We start from the raw sequence: 17733 nt of genomic DNA, 5'->3' as shown, positions 1-17733 counted from the left end.
GAACTGTTTAAATTCATCATTGTGCAAGGTGTTGCCGTTCCTGTGATGATAGTATTCTCATTACTGCAACACTTCAGAATGTGAGACATTTTGGTATTTTGTATTACAAAATAATTTTTTCAAGCCTGATGTAATGTCAGTTGTGTGTGTAGGTTGTGTGGGTGTGTGAGTGTTGTCATGGCTTTCACCATCGGTGTGTCTCAGAAGTTTAGGTAAAATGTAAGAGCATCACCTGGTGGATTAGAGCAGAACATAGGCCCTCATGCAAATGGCACACAAAAAGTATAATAATCAAAAGTCATGCCAACACACATATGGGTGTTTTTTTTTTTTTTTTTTTTAAAAACATATTGGTCAGTCTTTATATTAGGTGTCTTTAACTACTATGTTCTAACATTAAAATACAATACAGTGTATTTACTCTGTAACTACACATTGTTCTGCAGAATTCTCACAAGATTCACGTTGGCTGCTACTGAGGTTGAGGTATGGGAAGGGTTAGTTGGGGGTTAAGGCAGATTTACACAGGACGCGGTGGGCGGCAGGCTTTGCTTTCCATTCACATGAGAAGCGGTGCGAAACGTGCCAGTTGAAGTGCTATAATGCCACCCACTGCTTCAGCTCAGATACTATGTCTATAAGGCGATTACTTTAAATATTGTATTTGTTTTCATGTAAGTGATTGCACTTAAATAAAATGCCACTTATTTTTTCATAAAATGTTTTATAACTATAAATATTGTAATAAGCTATTTTTTTTATATTAATGTAAAATTATAGTATCACGGCTAAACTATGTAATTGTAAATATTGATGTCGTCTTGCCACCTGTCTCCATATTTGATGAGTTCCGCATTTTTTTTAACGACTAAAGAAACCGAGCAGGTTACTTCATATTTTTATTGGCAAATTGGTATAGTATAAATAACATCACATCAATAATTAAAATAGGAGGGCTACAAATGAACATTCAAAATTCACAAAACACTCTGCCAATAACCCGCCTGGGAAATGGCATTTTATGTTTATCTGAAATTGATGTTTCAGACACCTGTGGCAGAAAAGAAAAATTAAAGTATACGGTCCATGGCCCATTTGTATACAGTCGTCTATTTTCCAAACATAAGCTATATATGTTTCCATTGTCTATTTTCACCTGGTACACTGACTTGTCCACTTACAGCTTTCCATGAGGCTGTTTTCCTATTTATGTCTCAATAAACACTCAAAGAAAGATTACATAGTTCAGGAAATTCAGCAACAGTGAGTATATTCATCTCCATGTTGTTTTTGACTACATAAAAGCTACATGTCGTTTGATTGATTGTGAATAAGTTCAGCTCTGATTGGTCAATGACAAGCGGCAGCCGCGGAAGGATAAAACATTTTTATCTTGCGCAGTGTGTGCCACAAGCAGTCGTGCACAACAGAGCGGCAGGTTTCTCATAAACAAGCTTGGAAAGTGGCGCCGCTTCAACTGCCGCATCCGTTGTGTCCCCTGCCGCCTCCCTCTCATTGAAAATGACTAGGGAAAGCGTGGTGACAGTGTCCTGTGTAAAACCGCCTTTAGAGTTAGATTTTAGGGTAAGGGTTTGGTTAGGGATGGGTTTAGGGTTAGGGGCAAGGTTAACTGTGTAACTACAATGTAATTAATTCCAGGTACTTTTAAATGTGAGACATTTACATACAATTTACATACATACAATCCAACAACACATATGTACATAATAAGTACATTGTTTTTTCCCAAAATATTTGCCCAACATTCTGCTTTCATTGTTCAGAAAAGGTATCACAGAGCATGTGGTGTGCGAGGTAACATCAGAGCAGTGCCAGACTCATGCTATTAATTGATCCAGAGGCTAACATGTCAGACTGCTCAAACGAAAAGCAATGTTTCGAAAACACCACAGAAACATATTGTTTAAATTCAAGGAAATGAACCTATGATGAACTTTTTTTTTTCTTTTTTTTCTTTTTTTTTTTGTTAAAAGTCAGTCTGAAAATTCAGTAAACAGAACAAAAGTTAGGATCATGCCAGTGTTAGTCAGGTTTAGGTCATTGTGACAGAGTTCAGGCTTTACAGTGAGTATCACACAGAACGAATGGAGAAGGTGGTCAAGGCCAAGAAAACTCGTAATCTAAACAGATACAACCTCATGCGTCATGTCACCATCTCCACGGCTCCAGAAAACTAGTCCTCCGTCATGCCGATGCTAACTGCACCATCCCACTATATTCAAATGCAGTGTATATTAAAAAACACTCACACTCCCCTCTTATCGGATTACCATGCCTTATGATTGGCCTCTTTATTTAATAGAAGATTCCTTTCTGCTTTGAGATGCCAGAGAGTGTTACATCACTGTGCTTGAGCCCTGTTATCTGTGTTGAGGCCTGTTCTTGTAATGGGCTTTATTGATCTAAACAACATCAGGCTCGCTGTGATGTTATTAAGGTGAAGATAACTTCACTGTAACTTCCACTCAAACAATGTATTAGTGTTTTACTGGGTTTAAATAACTTTGGCTTTTAGACGCTAATGCAGCCGGTCACCCACGCTCTTTATGGCTGCGAGATCTTAATAAAGCTTTTCCTCTTTACATCCTGCTGTGTGTGTGTGTGTGTGTGTGTGTGTGTGTGTGTGTGTGTGAGAGAGAGAGAGAGAGAGAGGACAGGAGATGCCAAGTGCTTGCTGGGAAATTCAGTAAACAGCAGGAACTCTAAATAACCAGAGTAATTATACATTGGCGAAATTTGTATTAAGTGTCATGCAATGGAACCAGAAGTTGCTCCGACTTTGACCTTTTACTCTTGATCTACATGCTGCTTTTTTGTCAAGGGAATTTATACTTTATATGTCTCCTAACCAGGCGTGAGGCAGTACGTTTCCAGTGACAAGCAATTTTGTCTGACCACACTGAATGCAAAAATTATGCGCAATGCGACAATAACAGCCGATTGGAATATACTGTACATGTTTGATAAATCCTGGAGTGGGACTTTTGGATTGAGATTGACCAATATTGGTTTTTGTTGACCTATACTGAACATTTGTATGTTTAAGTGTCTGACAACAGATATGCGGAACCAATCTTTACTTATTGCCTTCTTTCTGTCTTTGGACACAATAAAAAACGAAATTATTTATAATTAACCTCTGAAGGTGAGCAGCCTGCTTTGGGACTAAAATTAGGCATAGTCAACAAATAATTAATTTAACCCATTAGATTGGCAATATACACTTGTCCAAGGCTCTTCACTTAAATGTACCTTAAAATTGTTAACATTTTGGAATCAAAGACTGCACAATTTGACTTTGCACAGTTCATCTTTTTTTAAGTTTATGTTTAACTTAAATGGTAAGCTCAATATTAAAGAACTGAGTACAAATTAAGTGGAAAAGTGTAAATATCGCCTAAATATATCAGTCAAACCGATTTTAGGTCTATATCTAATTTTGGACCATTGATATTGAACAGTTGGCAAGGCATCTCCCCGCAATGCTGCATAAATAAAAGCGAAGTAATCGATAAGATATCAAAAGGTTGTGTAAAAAAAACCTCAGATTTCCCTAAAGAGATGGCTTTTATCGCTTGTATCATATTTTGTCTAGTTAGGACATGGTGTAAGAATTATTTGTGGTTTTATTGTAATTTAATAACTGCTTTTCACAGGGAACTTTTTAATGGAAGTTTTTTTTTTTGTCTTCCAAGGGCACATTGAATCCAATATTTATGAAATAACGATCCCATTCATCTACAGGCATATTTTCTGTGGGAAATTTAATTTGCAGCTATTTAAAGCCATGCGTTTGGTAATGAATTATTTTGTCATCCTGCCTCTGATGAGATTCATCTTTAATAACTGTAACAATTATTTTATTAAAAAAAAGAACAGCCATGCATTATGGCTATCTCAGCAAGGTCTTCATCTTGCAAGGATTCTCATTAGGAGGGTATTATTACCCCTGCTGGGCTTTCATTCACACAACCCGACTTAAATTACATTATGTGTCAACAATGTCTGCATTAAATTTAAGCAGTCATATTTACCAATTTTTTCCTCTCTCTCGCTCCTACTACTGACACATTTAGATGCATTAAAAAGATAAAATACAGTTCTAGATCTGATAGGATGCTTATTGAACGTTTACCTCAGTGCTGACTTTTAATAAAGTAATAAAATTGAATTTGTATGGCAATTGTTTTATATTAAAATGTTTTTGAAGGCTGTAGCCATCTGTATTGTTGTTTGAGGAGTTCCAATAGTGAACGGACTTCATAACACGTCGAGATGCAGTGATGTACAGAAAGGCTGTTTTGTAAGTGCCGCCTTTATGGAAGCTTAAGTTTTGATCTTCGAAAATTGTTCTGTTCCGTTTGTGTCATGGACATGAATGATACCCCAAATCTCGGGTCTCTTAATGCTGTAGAAGTATGCTATTACTCATACAAGCTATTGATCTTTTATGCTAAAGAGTTGAGATTTACCAACAACAACACAAGGAAACAAATTCTGTAGACTTCGACATCTGATGGCATGGGAACCACCCACAACACCCCTAGCATTGTGATGGAGAAAAGTAACATTTTTAATTCTAGTTTGGAAAACATATTTTCCTCTAGCAGGTGTGTACTAACTGTGCTAAATATCAGACACCTTTTGCTCCAGATTTCCTGTTTTTCAAGGTTATGTCTTATAAGCACGTCAGGCCAATGCAGCGTCATCCTCTTATTTGTGAAACAACAACGGCTTTTATGCCAAAGGGGGGCTTTTAAAGTTATAATTCAAGTTGTTCCAAACTCGTATGTCTTTTTGTTTTTCTCTGAAACACAAAAGGAAATGTATAGTAAAAACTTTAGCCCCAGTCACCATTCTCTTTCATTGCATCTTTTATCCATACAATGAAAGTGAATGGTGAATGAGGCTGTCATTCTGCATAACATTTTGAGTTCCAAGGAAGAATAAAGTCAAATCGACAGAATATTTATTGCCAATAAAAAGGTGAACTATACCTTTAAATAGAAATTGATTAAAAACTGCACAAAAATCTCAAATCACAGCTTTCCACAATGACAAGCCAGACTTTTGGCATATTCAGGGCAAAACCAGCATTACAGTATGACAAATGTAGCAATATCTGTCTCTCATGGAAGTTTGAACATTCCAATCGGAAACAAATACATGCAATACTTATTTTAATGCTTCCCCTGTATTTTTGCTGATGTTTCTAAAAAGTTCCACTGCATATGGAACTATCCGTGAACATGGAAACCAACCGTTGTAACCTCTGTTCTGCATTTTGCCACAACACACTGTACACAAACTAAATGTTTATGGCTCGCGGAGTTGAACCTCTCTTGGCCCGAGACAGAAGCGAAATTGCTGAATGTTAGGTAATCAGTTATTTCAGTTTTACCACTTCCTTAAACTCCAGCTATTACTCACAGTGATACGTTTCCAAAGAAAACCTATGACTGTCCTGTAGGTATGATGGTATGGTGGATTTATTTCAATCAAATATTTAGCCCAGCTCAAAAAATGAAGTAGTCTATGATTATCTGGACCTAGAACTTGAGTGTCTGCAGTGTCAGGGAGAGGACAAATGTGATGCACAGTATGGGGAGGACAGTTAATCTTTGAAGACAGTCTTTGCTACGACAAGCATCACTAATACTTTTTCTAGGGATGGGAATTGTAAGGAATGTAACAATTTTGGTTCTGATTCCAATTCCTTAATGGTTTCATTATCGATTCTTTATACTTTTTTGTTTATAAAAGTATTGATTTCACTACATGTACGCCTCTCATCCACACTGGAGTTGCGCTTTGACAATGCTCTCCATTTTAAAAAGTTATTTTCAAGCTTATTAGTGCGGACATGACCCGAGTACTTTTGGGGAAGAAATATTTGGAAATAAAAAAATTCAATTTTTTATTGCATTTATTGCCCTCAACAGTCTGTTGCTAAATTATGAGATCATTTCAGATGTCAACAGAGCAGATGGGTGTGTTATGTGAGTAAAAAAAAAAAAAATGTAAAGGCATTTTTTTAAACTATATATTAAATAATTTTTTTTTGCATATGTTATTTATTCATTTATTTTTGTAATAAAATTCCACTCATTAAAAAAAAAATAAAGTCATAGTGTGTAGTCCTTTCATTAACTACACATTGTCATGTGAACAACCAGTGAGAGTAACTGCACTGCCTGATTTATGTGTCAGGAGCTTTTAGTGCAACTTTAACGCGGTAACAGTTCTTGGTTACCGTCAAGTGTTTTTGATTCACATAAAAGAACAGAGAGAGAATCATTCTTTGGGGAATCACAGTACACTGGTCTCACTGTATGTTTCGTGCTGTAGAGTAAAAAAAAAAAAAAGGCTCATAAGATTCATTTGATCAGAAATCGAACTCGGGGCCATCTTGAGTAAAGGGCGGGGCCTATGGTTATGTCGAATGGGCAGGGCCTCTCGCAGTCTGATGGGGGGGGAGTTGTGAGCGCGTTGCTGTCCCCGTTGATGGCGATCACTTCCTTGGGAGTCCCCCTCTGTAGCGATCGCCGAGGGGTGGGGGTGGTGCGATCGGTGCATGGTGCGACCACACTGGTTGCACCACCCTAAGGATGGCCCTGATGGGACTACACTGGTTGCACTAAATATTCAAAAGAACTTGCTCATAAGAGGCATTCGTTCAGGAATTAGACTACTCTGGTCACGCTGTATTTTTCGCCCTGTAGATTCAAAAGAACAGGCTAATCAAAGTTAAACGTCCGATAATTGGACTACACTGGTCACACCGCGTTTCATGCTGAAGATTCAAAAGAATTGACACACACAAGTAATTTGTACAGGAACTGCATTGCACGGGTCGACCTGTATGTTCTTCGCTGTAGATTCGAAAGAACTGGCTCACTCGAGTCATTTGTTCGGGACAGCATTACACTGGTCGGCATGTTTCGCGCTGTAGATTCAAAATAACCTCCTCTTAAGAATAATTTGTTTGGGAATCAGACAATTTTGCGCTGTAGTTTCAGTAGCGGGGCAGTGCTGCTGCTGAATAGTGCTGCAGGAAACACTGTCAGAGTATTTAATACAGTGTTCCATCTGTGGAGAATGCACTGATGCAAACTGTTAAAGAAACCGAAAGTCATAAATCATACTGTTCCGGTATTTTTATTTGTTTTAAATAAGAACCGGTTCTGGATTCCCAACACTGGTCTTTTCTTTCTCAAACACACTCATCTCTTGACCACGTTCATTACCGTCACATGATCTCAATTATCGTGACATTATAAACAATAACTTCTCCCCCTCTCTCATAATAATACTTTGGTGCGCTAACCGCCAAGCCACAGCTCCAACACATTCTCTGTTTCTTTGTTATCCTTACATGATTAATGGTGTTTTAGGAAGTTCTGGAAGTCTTCACAAATGCCTCTCTTTCCTTATGGTTAGTTTTTATTGTACATGCTACCTAATAGAAAAAAATAAAAAAAACCCAAGAAGGCTAACATGGTATAAGGCCAGTATCACTGGGTGGTATAACGCAGCATAAAGTTTGACTCTCTCCATCTTTTTAATCTCAGACAGTCCCATCTCATGACCAACGTCATTACTGTCACATGATCTCCATTAAAACAACCCAATCATATTTCATTTTAGTTCATACTCTGAGTCACGGTAATCTGCTAAATGTAGCCACCTCTCTCACTATATAACTTTACCGTTTAACCCTTTTTTTAATTCTTCAAGGACAAATGGTGTACATGAAGGCGGATCTCCGTGCGAAAGTCCCCGAGCTCTCCTGAAGCAGCAGATCCCTTTTCAGCACCAGCTGTTCTTTCAGATAAACTCTGCGCCGGGCTCGCAGATTCTCTTAATATGATTCCGCAGGGTCAGGCTCAGGAGAATAGAGGCAAAACAAGCGTGCCAGGAGAAAGAGAGCATTTAATTTTTCATCAGCAGGCCGTCGTAGTGCCGCAGTACTTTTTTAGTTGGCGGCCCACTCATTCATGAGCAGATGTTCAGCGCAGGACTGAGCTGCAGATAGCGTGAACTCTGCTGCCCTCTTAGCCATTGGCTGCAAGGATGTTGGCAGCAACTCCGGCTTTTGAGAATTCATTCCCAGCAAAAAGCGTTGTGCACCGCCTCGCCCATGCCCCTTTTTTAGCCGCGTTGCCCAGCCCAGGAGCTAGCCAAAGATGGAGGAGGGGTTTACTTTGACAGGCCATCAGTCTTCTCTCTGACACTGATGAAATACTTGTCCAGGTCAACTCTGGGGACAGGCCCCAAAAATTCCTGAAGACAATTTTGCTCAAGTTTATCATTAATTTTTGTATGACGTCCTCTGTATGAAAATAAACCACCTGGCTAGAAAACGAAACCGCCTTGTAGAAAACAAAAGCGACTACATCTGGTGCAAGTCAGTTGGGTTGTTGCATGAAGGTAATCTTGAAAGAGGGAATTGAATTGCTATATCAGTTTTCCAGACCTGGTCCTGGAGTTCCCCCAACATTACATGTTTTGGTCGTCTCCCTAATCTAACACACCTAATTCAACTCATGCTTGTTAGTAGAGGCTCTATGACCCGAGTTGGGAGTGTCAAATAAAGGAGACATCCAAAATGTGCAGTGTTGGTGGTATTCCAGGGCCAGGATTAGGAATACTGCTATGTAAGGGATAATCTGCAGTCTGGCAAGCATTATCGCAAAATAAACCCTGATACCGGGGTCAGGACCCTGATGTGGAGCATAGAGGTCTTGTATTATCTTAAAGGGGCTTCTTTTGCAAAAATGATTGGCTGACTGTACATTATTCCGCTTATTTCACTGCTACCTACAAAATAAATTAATAAAGAGATGTGAAATATTAATACGTGTTATAAATTAGGTTATTATGTGAAAATAAAAAGACCACAGAGTCTCCAGAAACACTGATTTTCATCTCAGGTCTGTATCAAAGTTCGGATGAACCTGTTGGTGTCTGACTGCTTGTCATTTATTACAAGACTACTTTCTAAATAAATAAATAAATGGGCTTGAAATAATGATTTGCATTGAAATTACTTTGTAATGTGAGAAGAAAGAGACAGTGAAGTCTCCAGAAACATCTGAATTCCATGGTTTGCGTCAGTAGCGCGGGATGAGTTCTATTGGTGTTATTTTGCGAAACTGAATGTCTGACTGCTCATTATATGACTTATTGCAAGAGTACTTGCAAAATAAATAAATTATTGCACATGTATTATTGATTTGATTTGAAATTATTTAATAAGCTTACATGTGGGGATTGAAGAGTGTTACTAGAATCAGGAAAGATGTCACGCAATACCCGGATGACTGGTAAAATATAACTTCATCAGAAATATCAGACCACTGTAAGGTGTGATTGACCAATCAGAATCCAGTTTTCCCAAAGAGCCATGCAATAAATCAGATAAATGCATGTGATTTTAGAGTGAGGGTCATTAGCTGCATTTCCATCCAACTATTTTTATGCGCAATTTCTCTTCAAAGAAAAGAAATCCTGAATGGAAACGCTTGATTATGCGAATAAACTCACAAAACTCGCATGAAATTTAATGCACTAGGAGGAGGTGGATTTTCTAGAGTTTTGCATTAGTTAAAATGGGCATTAAAGTGATTGAAACAGCTTATTCGCATGAACGATGATGTGTCATGACCATTTGTAAAGCGCAACGGCAATGCGCTGGTCGGATGGTATAGGTGTGCGAGAGCTTGACATGACTGGATCAATGAAAGGCCTGACCATTGCACACAATTCTTCAAACAAAGCCCTGATTAGACAAAAGTGCTTCACCCACAGATCGTCGTTAAAGTGGGTCCTCACAATCCACCAGAACGGTTTTGAGCGTGGGCACTCCCAGGTATATTGAGGCTGTCGGCAAATGGGAATAACCATTTGAGCCCTCACTATGTGAGCTATTGCACTTATTCTGCGACGTCTCCTGGCAGCATTTAATATTATAATGCACAATTGCTTTATTACAGCAAATACAACTCTCCCCGAAGCAAAGAGGTCGTTTAGATGCTCCATGACAAAATGGCTGGGTCCCTCAAGATAATGTGCATTTACAGTTCTCAGAAATGCGCATTAAAAATGCTAAACATTTTGATGGAAACCCAGCTATTGAAAAATAAAGTTGTCCGAAGTGGTGATAATTCGAAATCTAGTTGAAAATGTGTATAGTTTGTAGAAATGCAATCTTTGTGTCCATGTTGGTTTCACAAATGTTTGAAAAACATTTAAAGCAAAAAAAAAAAAAAAAGTATAAGTTTTCAAACATATTTTTCAAGGTATAAAATGTTTTTTTTTTTGTTTTTGTTTTTTGCAGTTATCTTTTCTGTCATGAATATAAATAAGTTTTCTCATGGTAACACATTGTGCCTTTTAAAAAAAAAAAAAAGAAGAAGAAAAAGAAAAGAAAACAGAAAAATATTTTTTTAATGAAATGACAAAATGATATACAGTATATTTCTATTTTTATTTAAAATTTCAGACACATTTTTGAGGGTCTACAGGGTCCTTTTTGTTTTATGTGTTTTGTCACGTGACAACAAAATGGCAACCTACATGTTTTCATGACTTTAATTTGGTAGACAGAAGTTTTTCAAGTGTTAGTCATATTTTAAACCAAAAATATTTCACAGGTTTTTTAACAAAAGATTATTCTGCACTACTTGTGTGAATTTTTTTCTATTAAGAATTTTAATCTTTTAATGAGACTTGTGCTGTTTCTGGAAAAAAATCATGTGTATGATATAATTGTTACATCTGTTACATCAGATGTGTATTCAAGTAAGCGTTTTGTGTAAATTGTGAATAATTTAATAGATCTGGACAAGCATCACATCACTGACCCAGGAATGTTCTGGTCAGATCCGGTTCGTTACATTCAAGCGTAGCTCTTGGGACGGTCCCAAAAATTTGTGTAGACAATTTGCTCAGGTTTATCATTTATTTTGTATCATTTACTCTGTATGAAAATAAACTACTTGACAAGAAAATGAAACCACCCTTGTAGAAAACAAACAAACAACCACTTCTGGTGTAATTCTTTTTGTCAATCGGGTCTTTGCATGAAGGTACCCTTGAAAGAGGAAATTGCTATAAATGCAGGTGGTTTAGGCGAACATGCTGGTCAGATCCTGGCTGCAATGTTAAAGCCCAGCTGCTGCTGTGTTTAGCCAGGTGGTTCAGTTAGCATGGTGACCTCAGTGCACCCAAGAGACTTGAATAACAACCAGTACAGATGAAGCATTATTGCATTTCATTTACAGTACATAACACCGTTATGTTCATGTAGCCTTTTTTCATTTCAAGCTTTGCATTTAACCAGCATATGTTCTCCATGAAAAGTGTGAAATGTTTTTCTTCCTTTTCATTGCTGTGGATGTGGCCGTAATTGAAGGATGATGAGGTTTTTACTCATTTTTTTTTAAAAAAATTTCTCGTTCCTCTATTTCAAGCACTTGTTTCTTCAGCACGTCTCTTACTTCACACTATCTAATTGGCCATTTTCAGGTTGGGTTTATGAGAGCAAAACTAATTAGTGTTTCTAAATTCAGAGGGCAAGAGAGAAAGGGGAAAAAAAAGGAAAACATGGCTGAATGGATTGTTCTGGTTTCCTCTCTGGTGTCAGGCTCATAACAATAAAATAAAGACTCTAATCATTTTGAAACTGCTCCAACGGTGAATGTCACTCTCTCTCCTGGCATTTTGTTTGGCACGATCACAGGCCTGGGAAAAAAGCAAGCGTTTGCCCTCTTTACAAACTTTTTGCATTGCATTTTGTGTGAAGGCTTTGCGGGGAAAAAACAATGCGTTGTGTTTTTAGGTGGGGTTGTTTCTTCTTTTGATTCAGAACGTCCTGGTGACAGATTGGGGGAGGATGGAGAGTTTACAGTAGCGTTGACTTTTCGCCTGTTACCTTAATTCAGAGAGGTCCAGCTGCAGCGCGCCCTCAGGAAGCCCACCGCGGGTCAGTGTGCACACACACACACGCACACACACCGGCCCCCTAAAACAAAGCCCTGTTTGAGTTGGCAGACACTTCCCTCTCTGGGAACTTTTGCTGCCTCTGCAAGAACGACACTAGCGGCGCTTGCGCTGGCCAGGCAGGCCGCCATTCCGCTAATCAGGATATGCCTTTTCCACCTCTCTCAGGAAACACATTTCTGCCTCTCCCTCCCCTTAGCGGCACTGAGAATGAGTGAAGATGAGTGACAGGTTTAAGTCCGTTGGGGATTGGGCTAATCTGAGACCAGTAGCACTCCCCCAACACCAACGCTTCCACTGGGCCTTTATTTATATTGAATAAAAAAGTTTATAGGTCAGTTTAACAATTTTCCGTAAAACTTGCACTATTTTTATTTTTCCACCTTGCGCCGGAGGGATTCGCGCAGAGAGGGCCAGTAATTAAGAAGCCGCAGATACAGGGTTAGGGAGGAAGAGTGTTTAAATGCAATTAGAGCATCCGCGTGAATCAATATGAACCCAATTACAGTTTTCTTGAATGTGCTATTATTTGTTTAATCAAGGGAATTTTGCCCTTTTAAGATGCTAAAAATGTGTAGCGAGATTATTTAAACGAGGTGCAAAAATAAATGACTGGAACTGGTAATGAGCAATTGTTACAAAGTGACCTCTCTCTTTCCCCTTGTGTGGGGGTTGGGGGGGGTAACCGGATGTGGAGCACCAGTCTCTGATGATTCGAAGTTTATGTATGTTACCTAATTTTTGGCTAATGTTTTTTTCTTTTCTGTCCTTTTCTAGTTTTTCTTCTCTCTTCCATCATCACTCTTTCTGCTGTCTGTTCTATAGGCAGGAGAGTCCAGTGGTCCAGCCCTGTGGATGCTGAGAATTCAGAACGGTATGTTTTAAGAGTTTCAATAGCAAGAACAGTGGCCCCAAATTTGTTTAAACACTTTCATTCACACTTAAAATGCATTCTATTGCATTAGATAACAAAATATGAAACCAAGTGGCATCTGCAAACAAATGATACTTGACCTTTTCTCAAAACTAACTTGACTCTTTAGACATTCTTTGCAATTCCTTTAAACCAACTGGTCATTCTTATGGATGTTTGGAGTCAGTGCCGGATCATGGTTCCGAATTTTTAAACAGTATCTCTATTGTTTTATCTTTTAAAACAAACTTCCTTTTGTTTCATTTTGATTGAAAAGTGTGCATGTGCGCACAAACTTTCTTTAAAATAAATGACATTTGATTTGATATTTTATTATCTAATTTTAAAAATATTAAGTGTGGTTTTAATGTCCAAATAAGTTTTGGGAGGCCTTTATATGTACTCTACCATCATTACTGTACATGCCATTAGCTTTAGGACTACACTGTACGCACGGCTTCCCCTAAAGTTTCATCAGAAATGTGGCAATGACAAGTCATTCGAAAATGAAAATTCTCTCATTAACTCAGCCTCATGTCATCCCAGATGTGTATGACTTTCTTACTTCTGCAGAACACAAACGAAGATTTTTAGTAGAATATATCAGCTCTGTAGGTCCATACAATGCAAGTGAATGGGAACCAAAACTTTGAAGCTCGAAAAGCACATAAAGACAGCATTAAAGTAATCCATACGACGAACAGACCAATCTTGATATCTGCAGTCTCCTTGCCGATTATGATTTCAAGCTCGATTGCACTTCCTTGCACCATCTAGCACTCTGTGCGTGTGTAAAGCATTCAAAATCGAGCTTGAAATCATGTTCATGGCTAAAGACTGCAATGGCAAGATGTACAGTGAAAAAGGAGAATGGACCTACAGGCTGAGATATTCTTTCAAAAATCTTCAATTGTGTTCTGCCTAAGACAAAGTCATACACATCTGAGATGACATGATGATAAGTAAAAAATGAGAGAATTTTCATTTTTGGGTGAACCATCCCTTTAATATACATACAAATGATCTATGTAAATTGAATATCACTCTTAGTGCATTTCAATATTTTAGCGAATAAAATTGTCAGATATCACACGTCACTATCGCACTGTTCATTCAAGTAACATAATTAGTGTTTTTTCTACATGAAAACAGTATGTGCATAGAAGTCTGTGAATGCACGGTCCACCTCCGTTGAAGCCATGCTTTAGTGGAGTCAAACCCGATAAATGTACCATTCAGATCAATGGCACAAAATATAAATGCTAATAGGACAAGAGGTCCCTGGATGCTGTGCTTCTCTGGGAGTCTGCGAGAGCTTTATGTGCTCTGTATGCAATGGTTATGCATCTGAGAGCTCTTAAATGTGCTCAACAAAATGTCCATTTATTTATCTATTTTTTCAATAAACGGACAATAATTGAAACGGTGATCTACGTGATTGACAGCGTATGAAATATAAAAACACTGCTGTCGAGTGCAGAGTGGTTAATTGCAATCAAACATAGCACATTTATTTTATTTTATTATTCAGATATTATTATATTATTAAGATATTTTGCAGTTTTGAGCTTGGTTAAGAATTTTCTTTTAGAAATGTCACTGTTTGAGTAGCAGTCTTGAGCAGCTTTTGGGAATAACATTTTAGATACAAAAAACAATAGTGCTTCCCCATTTTTTATATGCACCAGCCATAACTATTACATGCACATAAAAAAAGTACAACTGTTGAAAAGCGCTTACCATTTATATGTCTTTCGGCACGCTATCAGTGTGTACACAGTTTTGGATATGTTATAGTTTAACTCTCTTTAGAAATCTGAATTCTCCATCCCAAGTCCCAGTTTTAGTGTACTGTCACTTTTGACCCAAGGCTCACGAGGCCTTTGCTTCCTGAGTGATGTGTAAACACAACAAACATACCATGACACTGCCCACACGCCAAACTGCCAGCCTGTGTTCAAACCCTCTTGCTTACCGTAAACATATATGACCTATAGTCACAAAAAACATTGTGGCACATGACATACCATTTTAGTGTTTATTTATATTATATTCTAAAGGAATAGTTCACCCAAAAATGTAATTATTTCTTCATTTAATAACCCTCATGCTGTCCAAAAGACTTTATGTCCTCCATAGAACACACAATTATATGTAAGGCAGCATATTAGTTTCAGTCACCATTTACTTTCATTGCATCATGTTTGCAATGAAAGTGAACGGTGACTGATGCCAACATTCTGCCTGACATCTCCTTCTGTGTTCTCTGGAAGAAATAAAGTGATACAGGTTAGGAGCAACACGAGGGTGAGTACATGATCGCAGAGTTTTCATTTTTGGTGAATTACACCTTTGAAACGGGTGCTAAATAAACATTAACCCAGAATATTCCCAAAAGTCACTTCTTTTCAATGTGCGATGTGAATATGTATTTTAGTCTGTTTTTATTGCATTGAATGGCGCTTGGGCTGTTTCTCTGTTACCGCATCACATACTTTTCTCGCAGTGTGTTTAATGGAGCTGCTGGAAAGACAGTAGTCCTACCAGCCCAGCCAGACAACATTTTAAAGAAGTGCTTCTAACAGTTACGCCTGCTTGCAAAACTGTGTACGTTACAGATTGATATTAAATGGAAAACATGAATGTAAATTGTGTCATTTGATAATGTAAATGTAGTGCCGAGCTATTTTCCCCCACCCCCGTAAAATCAGCCCTATTTACATAGACAGTTGTGCTTATGAGACTTATGGAAATCAATCTCTTGTCATTTTCCAACTACACAATTTCACGGCGGTTCAGAGATCACTGATTTGAAAGTCAGTACGGTGACATTGGCTTGGATCCATATGAGCAACATGAATTAAACATAACAAACACAAAAACACATTCTTACAACAAACTTTTTGATGAGTGGCATTGCATTAATCCTGCATGCAACGTAAATGAACCCAAAATGTACGATTATTTTCTTTTGAATATTGATTTGTGAGCAAATTGTGAAAATGTAGCTTTTTGAAGGTACAGACTTTTGGCAATCGGAGTTAAAAACCACTCCAAAAACATTTAGGTGCAGGTTACTTTTAAGTTATTCTGATTTATGACTGTAACTGAAAGTGAAAGCAGGTGGATTCAGACTTTTTTTTTATTTTATTTTATTTTATTTTATATTTTTATATTTGAACTCCTTTTAGGATTATTTTTCATTAACGTGAACTTTGCAGTGTCCACTGTTGGACTGCTTTTAAAGTGGTCAGCGAGGCCGCAGTGACACGAGACTGAAGCGCATCTATGCTTAAACATCTTGCTGGTTGTTTACCATTTTCTTTAAAAGCACTTTTAGGCCTCATGTTGTAGATTGGTAATGACTAATGAGAGGACTACATTTATGACTCTACATGAGGACATGAAAGCTCTCCTTGCTGTTCATTTTTTTTTCTCCCCAGTTTGGAATGCCCAATTCCCAGTGCGCTCTAAATCCTCGTGGTGGCGTAGTGACTTGCCTCAATCTGGGTGGCGGTGGACGAATCTCAGTTGCCTCCACATCTGAGACCGTCAATCCGCACATCTTATCACGTGGCATGTTGAGCACGTTACCATGGAGACATAGCGCGTGTGGAGGCTTCACGCTATTCTCCGTGGCCTGTTTAATAAGACCTTTGGGCTACATTCATATTGCAGTTGAATATGGCCCAAATCTGATATTTTTTTCCTTCACATTGGAGTACACAGATCTGTTTTTGGATGAGCAAGTCACATTGAATCCATTTCGGTTCAGATCTTGGCCACTTTAATAAGTGGAGATAAATCGGATATGTTTTTGCATATTTGTTTCTAATGCAATGGGACTGAACCGTCAGGTCGTAAATGTCAGGTCATGTCAATCTAACTTGTCATTAGTCATAGTTGTGCAGTTGATTTACCCATTGCGTGAATTATAAGATAAATTATGAATTGCACTAAATAAAGTATTATTTGCAGAAAGGTTATTTGTTAAAAATGTACGCTACCAGCTAAATGTTTGGACATTTTCGAATATTAGTATCAAAACTATGAAATAACAAAAATGGAAGTATGGGAATTATGTAGTGACAGAAAAAAAAAATAGGATCATTAGAAACCAACCTTGTCTCATAGTATCACATTATTATACCAAAAATTTTGCTAAATGATTTTAACCTGGGTCTTTGTACGTATCACAGCACTTTCCTGGTGAAATAAATACTTGAGCTACTTAAAAAACAATGACTTTTATTCACTTTCACATTTATGCTTTATGGCAGTTTGGGCATACCAAGATGGCCGATTGAACACTGCCGGTGGCTTTACCTCCTGCTGGCAGTTTACCGTTGTGTCAGCGATCCAGTTCTATATACATATATCAGTGGTCTGTTCATACAATGCTGTCTTCTACTATAGTGTATGACTTGTAAGGTGATACAGTGTAATGTTTGAATTACTTAACCAACTACATTTACAAGCTTATTGGAATGTGCTCGAGTTGTGCGGTAGTTCAGCTGATGGGGTGTTGTGAATGATAGAGTTACGAGTCCCAAAGAGCAATCGACACTTCAGCCAAAAGTGTCTTAGAAGCAAAAAACCAAAAAATAACATGGTTGCTTCAGCAATTCCGCTTTTCATGTCACATTTGCTTTCATGAATTTATTGGTTAGGTTTAGGTTTAAGGTTTAGGGTAGGGAGATATCGGTATTGTTGATTTGTAACTCGATTAAGCATTAACCTTAAAACTTCATCTGTTGGGGAGAACATTTAACTCACTTTTAGCACTACACAGTGGA

General features: G+C 38.0%; 1 protein-coding gene across 9 annotated transcripts in view; it reads left to right on the top strand.

Moving 5' to 3' along the window:
- Positions 1 to 17733, top strand: part of LOC127449108 (forkhead box protein P1-B) — a 258227-nt gene that overhangs the window by 50665 nt on the left and 189829 nt on the right. For 7 of the 9 annotated variants that reach the window (XR_007898662.1, XM_051712289.1, XM_051712279.1 and 4 more), the window contains one exon: positions 12802 to 12898. The exons of 1 other annotated variant lie outside the window; for it this stretch is intronic. The gene's annotated coding sequence lies outside the window, so the exon portion shown is untranslated. The remainder of the gene's footprint in view (positions 1 to 12801; positions 12899 to 17733) is intronic. One more of the 9 variants, XM_051712284.1, reaches the window with a different exon arrangement.

The sequence above is a fragment of the Myxocyprinus asiaticus genome, chromosome 12 (assembly GCF_019703515.2).
Source record: "Myxocyprinus asiaticus isolate MX2 ecotype Aquarium Trade chromosome 12, UBuf_Myxa_2, whole genome shotgun sequence".
Taxonomy (NCBI): domain Eukaryota; kingdom Metazoa; phylum Chordata; class Actinopteri; order Cypriniformes; family Catostomidae; genus Myxocyprinus; species Myxocyprinus asiaticus.
Note: the sequence above shows the minus strand (reverse complement) of the source record. Positions and strands in the feature narration are given on the sequence as shown.